The 15,031-nt window shown below is 40.3% G+C and overlaps 1 protein-coding gene across 8 annotated transcripts in view; it reads right to left on the reverse strand.

Moving 5' to 3' along the window:
* Nucleotides 1-15,031, reverse strand: part of LOC149915756 (uncharacterized) — a 184,827-nt gene that overhangs the window by 71,399 nt on the left and 98,397 nt on the right. For 2 of the 8 annotated variants that reach the window (XR_016471675.1, XR_016471674.1), the window contains exon 3: nucleotides 2,058-2,130. The exons of 4 other annotated variants lie outside the window; for them this stretch is intronic. The gene's annotated coding sequence lies outside the window, so the exon portion shown is untranslated. Of the gene's footprint in view, nucleotides 1-48; nucleotides 748-2,057; nucleotides 2,131-14,202; nucleotides 14,480-15,031 lie in introns of those variants that run through there. 2 more of the 8 variants (XR_016471673.1, XR_016471678.1) reach the window with 2 other exon arrangements.

The raw sequence follows: 15,031 nt of genomic DNA on the forward strand, positions 1-15,031 counted from the left end.
CACCATTTGATAAAATAGAAATTCCTCTTTATAAGTCATATTGTGGTTTTTTGTTTTTTAGGGTTTTGTTTGTTTGTTTGTTTGTTTTTTGAATAGGATAAAAAAGCTATTGCAAGTCAAAGGATCCATCAAAAATAACAACATGGGGAAAAGAAAGAAAGGCTCTTCTTATAATTTGAATCCTATAAAGGCAGGACAGCTGTACATTCAACTTGCCAAGTAAAGGAAATCAGCTTACACATGGTAAAATTATACATATCTGAACTCCATCAGAATGCAAAATTGCAGATAGAAAATATATTTATTTTTGAAGTTTTCTTTTCACTAGCAAAGAGATCTCTGTTAGTTTTGAAAATCTTTCTCTAATCCTTTGTTTTCAGAAGAAATACCACTGCAGTTTAAACAAAGGGACTGACTGACATCCTAGCAAATTACTGCAGAGAAGACATAAGACACAGTCACACCTAAATTTCAATGACCTAAGGTACAAGCATGGCACAAAGGAACTTCTCAGATGAACCAAATGATTGAATTTCACTTGTAAAGGACAATAAAGCATGTAAGCATTGATTTTTTCTTTTCCTAAGAAACACACAATCCTCTTTGTGAATGTGTGATCGGCAGCTTAAAATCCAGTTTATTCTGTCCATCTAGAGTTGGTATAGATAAGAGAGAAATCTAGTTTCATAATGTTAAAAGAGATGAGAATAGGGTTTATTCTTCATATTCATTCTCACTGAATTGCAACTGGAAAAAAAAAAGATGTGTTTTTCTTATTCTTGCCGTGTATATTCTTGAGATGGTTCCCAAATGAACACAGAAAGAGGTACTCTCAGCTCCTGGATAAAAGTTTTATTTTTACTTCAATGGCTCTACAAAGGCCATTGGAAAGACCAAAATCAGCATCTGAGCACTGTTTCAAAACACTGTTTTGAAGTTCAAAACACCAGACTTGCTCAGCAGACTTGAATAAATCAGAGGTAGTTCAGCTGGATCTCACTCAAAGCTACTCTGGGGAATGTGTCAGACAGTATTCATCAGATAGCCCTACATGTAAGATTTGTAGGATTACCTGGATTTTGGGAGAAACACACAGTTCAATTCATTGGCTGCACTAACATTACATAGACAAAAGATAGCTATAGTTGCATAAGTAGATATGAAATCAAACACAGTTACACTAGCAGTTGAACTAAGCACAATCATTCAACAAGGATGCAAATGTCAATGCTTGTTCTGTTCCTGACATGAAACTTGTGCAACTTTCCATCCTTATACGTTAGCAGAGTCACACAGACAGCAAAAAATATTTTAAGATTTGATCTGATACAAGTCAAATATTAGCCAAATATACTCTACACTGGAAGAGGTATTTCAAACTCAAGTGCATGGCTCCACACTCCAGCCAAGCCATTGTTTCTTAAAGTTCAGATTTCAGAGCATCTTTGTAAACTACATTGGCTCTTTCTGGCATTCTTTTATTGAATTCAGAGGATTTTTCTTCTGCTGAAAAAAATTCAACTACCAGTCTCAAAGCCCTATCCAACTATGGAGCTGTGAAATGAGAAGCGATGGAAAGGCTTGGTGAAAAGTTAGAGGAAAGTGTTGAAGGAAACCTCCAAGACCTCCAGGTCTTCTGACTCGGGAAAAAGTTTGCACCTTGCTTTACAGGTGAATTTGACTCACCTGAGCCCATCCAGACATCCAGCTTGCCAAGAGCAGAAGCATGGCAAGTCGGGGGGATGGCCATGAAACAGAACACTACAGTTAAAAAATGGGACAATTTCTCAGAGCAGAGAAAAAGCCAGAAATCTTTCAATAACACGTGTAAATTTGCTTTCCTTCTTTCTTAATTATTATTAGAAATGAGCTTGATTCCTTCTCCTGTAAGATTTTGAACTGCTATTTTTGCTATGGGTGGTTATGGACGGGCACAGAATAAATCTGAGGATGCACTGACTGCTTAAAAAAAGAAGCCTCTGGCTATTAAAAAAATACAGCAGCAGATGTTTCTGCTCCAGGCCCAGATGTATACGGCAGCAAATCTTCAAACTCACCAATAAATCTCTCCTCATTCACAGATGTCAGGGAGGTCTGAAGGAAGCCTTAATTCAAAATATATTACACCATCTGAAAAAAAAATATTTTTAAGATTCAGATAAACTAGCATGAGGCAAACATGGTAATTCTTCTTCTTTCGCACATCTGTCTCTCTCTCCTACACACCAATGCTTCCAGTCACTGCTGAGGCCAATCTTCCCTGTGTGATTAACATGTGCCTGAGCAAGGACCTCAATTTAATTCCACAAAAGCAAAAAGTGATAAAACTGTTACAATTTCTGGCAACCTGCACCTGGAGGGAGGCTGGGCCTGCCTTGAGGAGATGGCATAATCCAGCCTGAAAGCAGTCAACCTTGGCATTTCTACCCTCAGAGACAAAGGGAGGCACAGGGATTGGCAAGAAGGTCTGCCCAGGAGGCACAGCTGGTTAAAAGTCCTGCAAAAATGCTTTATGTCCATATAATCCCCAGAATTGTTTATGCTTCTTTCAGCTCTGAAGTACACATTTATATTAATTGGGAAGACAATTTTGTAGCACAGTGGTTCAGGACTCTCTGGAAAAAAAGTAAATCCCAGGCTTATTGGTAATGCAAGAAGCAAAATTTGATAGTTGTGTTATTACATTTCTAGTTTTCCTAAGGTTTACCTTTGGCCATATGGCCCTTATGCTTTTCACCCTTACAAATATCTAGATAAAGTGTTTACTCTGGAATTATATTCCACATCTTTCCATACCCCACTGCCGAGAAAGCCTCAAAAAGAATAATTACTTTCGTTGTTTCTCAAATTCCTGATCCATAAAATGGAGACAGTACTCGCCAGCTCAACACGTGGCATTTCTGGATTTCTTCAGTATCTTCTGGCTGAGAATCTCAAAATACTCTTATTTTTCCTCCTATCTTACTGTCATTTTGATTCACAAACAGGCTGACACATCTCATGGGTCAATAGTAGTATAGGTGGATACCACAATGATCTTGTTCAGTACAGAATCCACTGATGTATTTAGTTAATTCCCATCTCCACTTCCAACAGCTCAACTTATTTATCAATGATCTTTACAAATCTGCTCACCTGTTCCAAAAGAGCTGCATAAGTCACAGACCCTGCTTTACAGATCCTGATCCAGAAAGCTATTAGCATATATTAAAAGCAAATGTATGCCTTGATGCTTTTCTAAATGAAGGCTAAATTTCTGTGATGCTGGGGAAGAAGTGAAAGATTTCTTAACAGCTGTTCTGCTCTTTCTCTGCTTCTATTTAGAATGGTGCAGATCAAAAAACACACATAGCTCACGAGCAACCTAACAGGAGTGCAAGTGAGGCCAGAATCAGGCTGTGTCAAAACTGACAACAGTCATGATTTGTATTTTCTTCCTCAGACCACCAGCAGCAATCCACAGCAGAAGCATGACGCATAGGCTTATTTATCATCAACAGAAATGTATCTAATTACCAGCTGTAAGCCAAAATGAATGTCAGACCTAATCACAATCATGACCCAAATTGAACATATCTGAGAAGGGCAGACCCTGAGGTGAGTCTCTGCAGGCCACAGAGGCAAAAAACCTTCACATTTTCAATGTACATTGACTTGTGGGCTATTACTATTGCACTCATTATTTATTAATTTATTAGCAGTTAATTACAGCTACTTTCATCCTAAGGATTAATGCAAGGTGCTCTTAATACTAAGAGCTCGTTTAGTGCTTTTCATGTTGAAAGCACTTGACAAGTGCTATCTAAGCCTCACACGAACACTGTACTACCCAGACAACAGGAAATACTTTTATCTTCTTATGCCCCATGCTGGGAATTACATCAATGATTCCCACACGCTGCGAAGGCCCCAGCTATCCTTTCTTTCCCTTTTATCCACGCAGGCAGCTGTCTAGATACCTGTTGTCTCTGGTCCAATTCACCACGCTGTCAGCACCCAGTGCTGTCAGTGCAAATATTCTGGACCTATTGTCATGTGTGCCAGGAGCCTCTGCTGTGCTCACTTGATCTTGTCGTTTACTTGTCCAAATAAGATGGCCGATGCACTGTCTCTCCTCTGGTGTTTCTATTACATCCCTCCCTGTGCCCCCACTATTTTGGCCAGAAAGATTCAATTCTGCTGCTTTCAGGGCTCTCCTTGACAAGAAAACATCCCAGTTTCAAGATCCTGCTTTCCAAATGTTGTTTGTTAAAAGACAGCTTATCAAGACTTCTATCCAAAAACAAAGAAGTCCCACATAAAAGACCCCTGTGTTGCTCAGCCTCTGAATTTTGTGAGCTGCAGCAGAGATAAGACTTTCCGGTCAAATTCTACCATCTTCTGAATTAAAGTTACTTTTCTCTCTGTTTCAGTAAAGAATGTCTAAATCTTCCAGAAAACGTACTGACTACAGCTGGTCAAAAAAAAAAATTAGGTGAATGCTCCTTTCTTTTGAAGCAAAAGAAATCAATCTTCCAGTGGGCAGCTTTGAATGCTAAGAGCTTCTTCTCCCCAAAAGCCGCAGCAAACACAACACACACACACTGCACCCCACCCACAGCAGCAGCTCCATTGCCTCTGGCCATGGGAATGTACACAAATGGCCTCGGATCTGAAAACCCAAAGCTCAGCACACGGTTGGTTTCACAGCCCTCTGCCAGCACGGTGCAGCACACGCTCGTTGATGCAGCAGCTGCACAGCTTGGCAGTTAGGCGATTTCTCTTGATGTTAATACCACTACTTTTCCAAATCACACCCTTTGTAATTCAGTGTCCAAACTTTATCATCAGCTGATTACTTTCACAGAGTTCTTGATGAAACTATTAATGGTTCATGGCACAGTAATTTTTCCTTGTTAATATTCTATTCTCTTCTAGAAGCCAGACAATGTTTTAAAAGGAAATTGGTAGAGCGGTTTATAAATTCATGAGTTAAAGCAAATCTTATTCTTTGGCATACGGGGAATAAAAGCAGCTTGCTAAATCAAAGCCTTAATATTGCATGATTCCTTACTGTGCAACTTCTGTCTGACATTTGTAATTAATGTTTGCTATTCAGCTCTAACTGCTCTAGCTGACGTGTCAAAGGCCTATGTAGCATTCACACGGCCTCCTCCAGGATTTAGGAGATTTCCCCTGCCATAAAACTGCAGCTTGCTGCAGAAGCAGCCCAGATGCCAGCAGAAACTCCTGCCTATTTTTAATCAATCTGTCCATATTTCCACACCAGATGAGAGCACCAACAAAAAACCCAGTGAGCCATTCAGTAAGTGGGCACCAAGTGGAACCCACTGCTCTGACTGCTGCTCAGTGTGGGAAACGGGACAGGTTGGTGAGTGAAGGGAAGAGGACTCAGACACATGAAACTCGTGAGAGCAGGTGAGAACCAGCTTCTTCCCTCCTCTCTGCTTCACATGTAGATCACCTGTAAGCTAGATCCAGCTAGAAATCTACACTAAAAGAGGAATTCAGAACAATTACATGGCAAGATTTAGACATAACTGATTGATATTCCACACAAATTGGCTGGTCTCTTTTGCTCACTCTCTGGGCTTGAACAGCAAATACACTCCTAATATGGAGAAGATGACAATACTCAATATCCTTAAAAAGAGAAAGAATGCTGCCCACCAACATGAGGCGGTGAGGAGAACATCCCAAACATGCGATGTAGAAGACAACTCACCAGCCTGCATCACCACTCAAATCAAAGAGGCTTCAGCAGCAGCTGTTCACACAAAGCAATGCCATTCAACACCAAAAAGATCTCAAAAAATATATTTTTTTTAAAGCAACCTAACCTCCTGACATTGCAAAGCCATCACAGGTCCATCTCTACAGCTCCAACTGGCTGCAGAGATGGCTTCCAAGAGCACAGTGGAAAGAATTGGAGCAGCACTTCCTTTGCAGGAGGAACACCCATGCAATGTATTTGAGCAATGCTATCACAAACATCCCCTCACCTTAAAAGTACTTTATCTGGAAAGCACATTTGCCTGCGCTGGTAACAGATGTTTCTAAAAAGCATTTACTGAGGTATACTGATGGAAACAAATGTAGAAGTGATTATATCCGGACAGACACCTAAAAAGCTGAGTAAGTGGCTTGGAAGATACATGTGCTGTTATAGTGACAATCTAGATTAAACTGAAAATTGAGTTTTCCAAACAAAATAAATACACGTTAAGAAGGTATGGAAAGTAAGTCCTTACTGCTGCTCTCTCACTGGATTGAAACAGAAAATGTCCAATAAGTTAAAAGGTCAAAAGCTTGTGAAACCATCGGGCTATCTGATAAGTGAATGTTTTGCCTGATTCATGGACATCCCTCAGCATAAGCACTGAAAAGCATGTGTTTTGATTTCCTTTGATGTAGGAAAAGCAGAGAAAATAATTATTTCACTGAAGTTTAAACAGTGTTTGCAGAAAAAGGCACACTAGGTAAGAAGCACGTTTCCTGCTATGTATGTGGGTTTTGGCCTTATCAATGCTATTTCATGGCAGCCCCAGGTCAGAATAATCTTGGGACAGAGCAAATATTTATGAGCAGTATGTTTTGTTCAGACAACTGCTTGCTGAAGGCAAAGTCTAGGACTGTATTTGAGCCCCATCTAAATAGCAAACTAAATTTGGTGAAATTGCAAAATAGATTTGTATATATATTTATACATATATTGTAATTTTTATATAGATTTACAAAATATATCTCATGAACAGGGCAGCAAAACAGCAGCAGTAGTTAGCAAATGCCCAGAGACATGAAAAGCTCAAGACCATCTAATATAGAAAGCGATCCTATGAAACAGGTGATTGTCATTTTCCTTGTTGATGTCAACCCTTTTCTGAGACAGATCAATGAGTTCCATAAATTTAATGTACTAAAGCCAGCTCAATACTTTAGAGAAAGCATGAGCAAAACTCTGCAGCTGCTCACAGCCCTTTACCGTGGCTGTCTGGCCAGGGAGGAGAGCAGTGGGATGCCCAGAGGAGAAGCAGTGGGTGCTGCTCATCTGCAGGAAGTTTGCTGCTTTAGGCACCTGCCTACTTGTGCAGATAACTAAATGTCATCCTGTCACCTTGTGGGTAATGAGCATTGCTGCATGCAAATGGGATTAAATGCCAGATAAGCTATTTGCTACTAATCCATATCTACAGTCGACACCTAGGCTTGCATACCTGAGTCCAAAAATCTTACTATCAGGTTTCTTTTCCCAGATATTCATAAATTAGACACCGGGCTAGGATTTAGATGTTCATGTACCCTCCGGCTTCAGAGCAGCTACACACAGGGATTAGGGTACACAACACAGCAAGGCAGCCCTGCATCCAACCCTGCAAGCTTTGCTCAGCCTCAGCTGTTTCTGGACAGCAGCAGTGTTGCAGGAGCAAGATTTGCTGCATATCGCATCAAGGCTGCCATCTTCATTTTTCATATCCAAAGCAGTGTATAAAGCAGCCATAGGTTGGTCAGCTCTCCTTCATACTGAACTGCAGCTGCTCAGAAATATATGGCTAGCTTGGCCCAGGGGAAGGACCCAGTGCCTGAGCCACTGCACGCTTTGGGTTTGTGACCCCTAATCACTGCACACTGACAAGCAACAACTGGGAGCAACTGCTGGCTTTCAACTCATAAAAGTTGAAGCTGTGCAGGGAGGAACACGAGCGGCTCCCACCACAGCTGAGAGCCCTGGGAGGAGCATCCATCCCCAAGCTCTGTGACAGTGGCTGTGCCAGTTTTAGACATAGTGCCCACACTTTATTTTTTAATATATTTTATCATGGAGCAGCAGTGAAGGAGCTGTTCAATATAATCATTAACAAACCATTGATCCAATTATCTGCCTTCATATTTCATTTCAAATTTACAATCTTGTTACTCCTTCTGTGACAAGAATAGATTTTCAGATGATTTTGGAAGCAGTTAGGATGCCATTAAGACTCTATGCATGCGATCAAATGTTTTTTCTGAATGATTCTGAACGATTAATGAAGCCACTTAACGAATTAAACTTGAAATTCCATAGAGCAGAAGACAATATTTCAAAGTGGGAAATATATCCTTTAAAAAGGGTCTGAAAGCTGAAGCACAAAGGTCTCCCTGATCATCTATGGGAGTCCTGCCCCGGGCTGTTTCCCCAGGCACAGGAAAGGCAAGGATGCAAGTGGGCCAAGCAACACAACCCGAATCTGCACTTAAAGCTGAGCCAATGTAGAAAGTCAACAAATTCAGTAAACTGTTCTATAAAATAGAAAAGGTGGAGTTCTACATCAGTTTCACAACCACTCCCAGGGACACCTTCTGCAGCAAGGCAGCTCTGAGCAGAACTCACAGCACAGCCCCAAGGCCTCAGCTCAAACCTCTGCTGGGCTGGGTGTGAAGGAGGCGGCATGAGAAGCAGTCTCACCATCGCTTCTCAGCATTTTCCAGATGAACAGATGCTGACAAACAGCTTTCAACTCAAAATACCTCTTTCTAGCTTCTATATTTTTCCCCTAACAAATGTAAAAAACAATTTGAAAATGCACTGCAACAAGAAAGGACCAGATCACAGTACTAACACCTACAGAGATTAACATCTCCAAATATACCAATTTCCACACATCTCCGGGGACACCTAAACTAAGCATGCCCCACAATCTCAGCTTAATTACTCAACATGCTTCCAAGCTATAGGTACTACTATAAGTGCCATCCCCACAGACTCACTCTAGGTACAGAATAAGGGACTTTTGGGGTAGGCTTTCTTCCCTATGAAATTAAGGCCCCAGAGTTTATCTATCTGAATGCACTGACTGTTATTTCTGCTGTCTTGTTAAAGCATCTGGTTGTCACATGAAGCATATTTCCAAAAAGAGAATGAGATTATAGCCCCCCCTGATGTCCTTAAAGCCAGCGACAGCAGGACGAGCCTGGGCTGTCTGCAGGACTCGCAGTAATTCCTCTCACCATCAGATTTGGGAACGTAAGGTAACATCAACTTTCAAATATTCTGTGCACAATTTCAAACATGGAAACAAAGTACTACACAACAATTCCTCTTCCCGGAGCTTCGTGCTTCTATCAAGAGGCTCCTTTGCCTTACTGTTTGCAATGGTTGAAAAAACAGAGCACTTGACATAGTAACCATTTACAAAGGGCTACAGAAACTTGGTAGGGTTGACTGACACTCTCTCTGCAATGCCTTTTCACAATCACTTGATACCAGAACTACTTCAACCAAACTTAGGAAAACATGCATGTGAGCAATCCCTCACTATAGTAAGGAGATCTTTTCACCTGAAATTGCATTCAAATAAACTTTATAGGTATACCTCAATAGGATGTAAACACCAATATTTTCTTGCATTTCATAGGTGGAGAGGCTCAGCTCTATACATCAAACAAGGCAAGAATCTAATTACTACTAATGGACGATTAAAAATATTGATTTCAAAATCAGTATTGACTGGATTAGATTTATATATTATTTCTGTGCAATATTCATTTCTTCCAAATAAGCCAAAAGACATGCTGATAGATACTCTCCACCCCAAACAGGAAAGAGGTTTGTAATCTGGCCATTATTTCATATCCGAATAATCAGAAAAGATCCAAGCACAAACCTTAACCCAGGCACATCTCCTGGGCAGAGATGCCATGGGTTGAATGAGACGCAGGCATTGCCACTCACTAAGAATAGATGTTCTGCCACCACCTGAGTCTCTGCCAACCTTTGGCTGTGCAACAGATCCACTACTAGAACACGTAGCCAGTAACCAGTAAACTTTACATAGCATTTGTATTCCTTAACTCCAGCAACACGCAGGCCACATCACTGCAGACTCTCTAAACATGCATCTGTGCACACTACATGCTGCAAGGCCTGATTTTAAAGTCCACAACATGTCTGCATGTTCCAAGGAAGTAACAAAAGTGTGAAGACAGTAATTAATTTTGCCCTGATCTATCCATAAATTCACCCATTCATTACATGCTGAGCTAAATGTAAGCCCAATCTATCCGAGCACCCTGGGAATATGAACACTGCATCCCCCCAAAAGGAATTGATTCTCCAGTTCCCTGAAACAATTTTGCAAATCTTACCCAGCACGGAGTTAACAAGTGCAGTGACTAATTAGCAGCAGCAAACACTATTTGGTTAGTTCCAATATTAATCATCATAGGTAATTGAAAACGGAGAACCTTATTCTGATCCTCTGATCAACTCCTCGGTTTTCCATCAAACAAATTTCTCATTACATACAAGAGATCAAAAGCTGCTATTTTCAATTGGATGGAACACTTCTAAGATTTTCAAAGATTTTGAGTTTTTTTTCCTTAAGCAAATGCATAATAAAAGTCTTTTAAAGTTTCTCTCCTAATGTGTGTCACGTTCCATTGTGATTGTGACTGTGGACAAAAATGCTGACCTATTCACATCACTGCAACCTTTGCTGATGTCTACAGCTGTACATCATTTCACAGACAGTACAGATTCATTTTGTCTTCAGCTGTTTTATTATACTCTAAAGGAGACTTTTCCCTTTGGAAGAGGTGAGGCAAAATGAACCAGCAAGTGTTCTTCCTTTTAGGTGCATATGCTAGAAGGACACCACATATTTTACTTACAATGCTGTAACTTCACTGCAAAGTGATTAAAGCTTATAGCAGAAAATAGCATAGTAACTAAAATTACAGCAGATGTGAAAGGTCCTTCCTACATGGATGATCATTTTTTGAATATTGGGATGAAGATATGAGCTCAGATGGCATTAGCAGAGAAAATGCTGAAAGGTGATAAGCTTTCATTCCAGAACAGCTGGAACCATAACTTGCATCCTGGCCAGCAGGGATTGAAGCCATCACTGACTGTAAAAATCTGATAAATTTTGTCCCAGTGTAGAAAGAATCCCCAAACTGACACTGGTGCTTCATGGCTAAGGTCTGGGTTTCTTTGTCAGGATAGGTAGAAGGATAAGATCAGACAGATATTAGAATATAAATTGTTTTTTGAAATTCAGAACATATAACACCGAGCAAATCAAATGCATCATCGGCATAGGTGCCATTTAATGAGTTTATAATCACACCACAGCCTTTCATACAGATTGCAAAGCATGAAGAGAAAACTGCAGTCATAACACAGTGCTGCTGTGCTTAATTACCTCTGAAGTGCGGAGACAAGAAACTGTTCACATTTACAGTTGCAGCTTTTGTTGTTTTTTTCATTTCCAGGAAATGACAAGCAAACAAAAAAGGAGCTGTACTACCATGTAATTTCATCCTTGTGTGAAAGAAAAAATACCTTAAGTTAGAGAGCATACCTGGACAATTTAATAAGTCCTCATATCCAGTACAAAGCTTGTATCTCTCAATCCATGTAAACTGACATTAAATAAACTGCTGTTTCCATTGGGTAAGGTTTTTTTGTTTTGTTTCCTATTGTAACACAGGTTTATTTACCTATCACATACCTATTACAAAACAGTCCTCGAAAAACAGCTGGGATATGAAACATTTTAGTCTCCTCTTTTATTTTCTCTCACACATTTTTCTGTAATGCTTCACTCTTTTATTCTAAGATCAAAAAAAATGAAAGAGTAGTGCCTCTGATCCTGAAGTTAACAGGATTTTGGCACATGGGGCTAAATCTAGATACAGTGAAAGAAATCTCCATCTGACGTATAAAACTCCAATGAAATACAGAGACAGAGGGATCTCCATTTATTTTAAGATCGGTTCCATTGCAATTGGACCTACTGATCTGGTCACTAAAATTTAACATTCTCTCAGTGATGAGCTCTATTTCAGCTGCCTGCTGCTAACCCAGTCTACAACCCAGGCTGTGCTTTGGTGCAAGTTCAGCAGGCCAGACATCTAATTCTGCTGATCATGAGTTTGGAAATAAGGTTATTAACAACTTCACTTTCTATTACCAAGGCATGTTTTGGTTCTCTCTATTTCATAGTTCTTAAAACAGGAGCAAAATCACTAAGAAAAGAACTGTTCTGCTGCTTAGGCCTTCAAGAAACAGCAAAGTAAGGTGAGCCAGAGGTGCTCATACTTTCAGTGGATCAGAGAAACAAAATAAATTAATGGAATGCCAGGGTCAGAGGCAGCTTTCACCTGGAGCCTCACAGTTGGTTTACTGGACTCTTCCCAAGGCCGAGGTTAATGGAGAAGCACTCGTACTATCAATGTGAATACTTCATTTAGCTAGCCAGCCTTCCTGTTCATTTCCTGGAGAGAACAGGGCTGCTCTGAGGGTCATTTAGGAACAATCCATGCGCAAGCACCTTGCTTTGTCTTTTGGAGGGATATCCTGGTCCCCCACCTACAAAGAGATCAGACTTTCTAGACATTTACATTTATGATAGCACCTTATATGGGTATTTTCAATGCCCCCCTCCCTTTCTAGGTTGGTTCTGATTTTCACTGCTATCCTTCAGAATGCTCCAAGATTATAACCAAAAGAATGGTGATGATATTTCTCACTATAATAGCTAAGAACACAATTAATGGGATTCATTAACTACAGGTGCAACTTCTTTTCCTTGCTTTCCTCTGTAGTGTGCTGTCCTACTAGGGGAGAGCAAAAGGGAGGCTGCAACGTCCATTTATTTTACCCCACTAAAAGCTGAAAGAAGGACTCCTTCACTGTCCACACCTGGGAATCCCACAAGCAGCAGACATCATCTAAGTCACCCCAATTCTTTTCCACAACAGAATTCAGTTAGCCTTTAACTCTTCTTATTGAGGCAATGTAACCAAGATGAGGCAACAGTCTCCCTTCTCTATGGAGGAAGGCTCTGCCTGCTTTGTGACACTGTCCGGTAAGGAAAGGCTTTGTCAATCAAATGACTGGAAACTTGTTTGTTGTTTTTTGCCCCTAAACAGACCACAAACATCTTTGGAACTTCAATAAATTGATTGTGCTCTTTTAACAGAGCTCATTTTTTCTTTCCTCCCTGCTTTAGCATTTGAAGAGCTGTGTTCTTTTATATCTGGCTATGTTAGATTAATCAATAAGAAGTTATACATTTGCCTTTTTACATTCCAAGGAAAGCAAATGCAACATATTTCTCACTCATTTGTATTGATTGGAAAGCAAAACCAGCAAAAACTAATGGAAATTCCTTGCAGTATTCCTAATGCTGCCATTCTAATGCTACTGGGGAACTGTCCTGTCAACACTAATTTCCTTTGCAGATGGTATCATTTTTAATGTTGTATACCTCACCTCTGGAGGTATGTACAGCTTTTCTGTTACCAGTAACATTAGTTACCATACAATTAATATCACTTGAAGAGAGTTGCTCCTTGAGGACTCTGTCCTGGTTTGCTATCTGATTACCCCAACGGATGAGTCAACCAGCTGTGACAGCTCACCGCTGCTTGCATGGAGGTGAGATGCATCTCCTTCCTGTTGAGTGACTGCTGCTGTCTACAGCCTGGTGTTCAAGATAACAAATGCTGGAACTCAGTTCTTTTGATATTTTGGGGCAAAACAATCCAAAGTAAGGTCAGGAACAGAATGATAGGTATGACATTTTTAAAACAAGATTTCAGTAATGAGAATGTTCTCCTAACTCTTTCACAAGCTGTTCACTTGTATTAAACTCAGTAGTCTTACAGGACCTCTAGAGTTTTCAACTGTCCCACTTCCACAAAATAATGCATTTCCCAAATGCATTTCATTTCTTTCCCTTTCCTAAATTCTATATTCTTGTAAACTCTTTCTAATGGGACACACTTGCAGCTGGAGAAAAAATGGGGTCTCACTGTACAACCAGGACACCAGTGGGCAGGGAGAGAGCCTGCTGGATGCACAGTGACATTCCCATCCTTAGAGTGCATGAACAAGTGCTGCTAATACACCATTGAATAAATGATTGCCAACAGAGAGTGGAAAAAGGGGGTGGATGAAATAAGAGCCAAAAAACAGCCCTTGGATGGCTTCCCCAGCAATTAACTCTATGTCAAATGGAGGCTCCATCACTGGAAAAGATGTGCCCAACTGGAAGATCAGCGTTCCTGTGGATTCGCTCACATTGACGTCAGAGAGCAGAATTCATTTAGAGATGAGGAGAAAGTAATGAAAGAGACTGTTTCTCCCCATCCACATCACTTCAGACTTTTTTTTTTTCCCAATAATAAATGCTTCAGAAATCAGCAAGAAAAAAATAGCAACAGTAAATTTGCATTCCCAAAAAAAGTTAACATTTCTACATGGCTAATTCATCGCTGACTACTGATATACTGATAGCAGTGACAGAGTATTATACAACTGAAAATGCAAACATCCCAGGCCAGATTTCTAATAGAGCCAAGAATAATGGGCACCTATGGAAGCCCTTCTGTCCTTCATTTAGTGCTAAGTTGGAACTCAACTCATAGAAGTGCAGATACAGTTATGGACAGTCAGCAAAGTCCAACACAGCTTGCTTTCACAGGTTTATTCCTATAGAAAAAAAAAAAAAATACAAGGAATTAGGAATTTCCCTCCTATAACGAATGCACTGAGTAGCAAATCTATCACCTTGCTACCTATGCATCCTCCCAGCAGGACTAAGATACAACCCAGGGAAATTCACCTCAAATTCCAGGAAGGTTTACATCAGTGCACCAAGAACAATGTAAAATCACTGCTGCTGGCATCTTTTTAAAAAATTTCAATAACATACAAAGTACATGGCAAAATCTTCAGTTGTGGAAACAATCCCTAAGAGACGACAGACAGGAACAGTGGAGTTCCTGTGCCAAATGTCCCAAAGCAACAGCCAGAGCAGCTGTTGTCATTGGCTAAAAATAACACTCATAACTATACAACTCATGCTTTTTTTATCTTTTTTTTTTTTTTCTCCCGATTTTGATGTTGAAAAGACCAAGCTCAGAAAGTTGTGCTGTTCAGCAGACTCTGAAGTAAGCTGACTACTCACTGCCATGCAAGAGCTGCCAGCAAGATCCTTGCTGCTCTCATTGACCAGAACGAGGAGACCCAACCACAACACCC

The sequence above is a fragment of the Phasianus colchicus genome, chromosome 16, assembly GCF_987193195.1.
Source record: "Phasianus colchicus chromosome 16, bPhaCol1.hap1.1, whole genome shotgun sequence".
Taxonomy (NCBI): Eukaryota; Metazoa; Chordata; class Aves; order Galliformes; family Phasianidae; genus Phasianus; species Phasianus colchicus.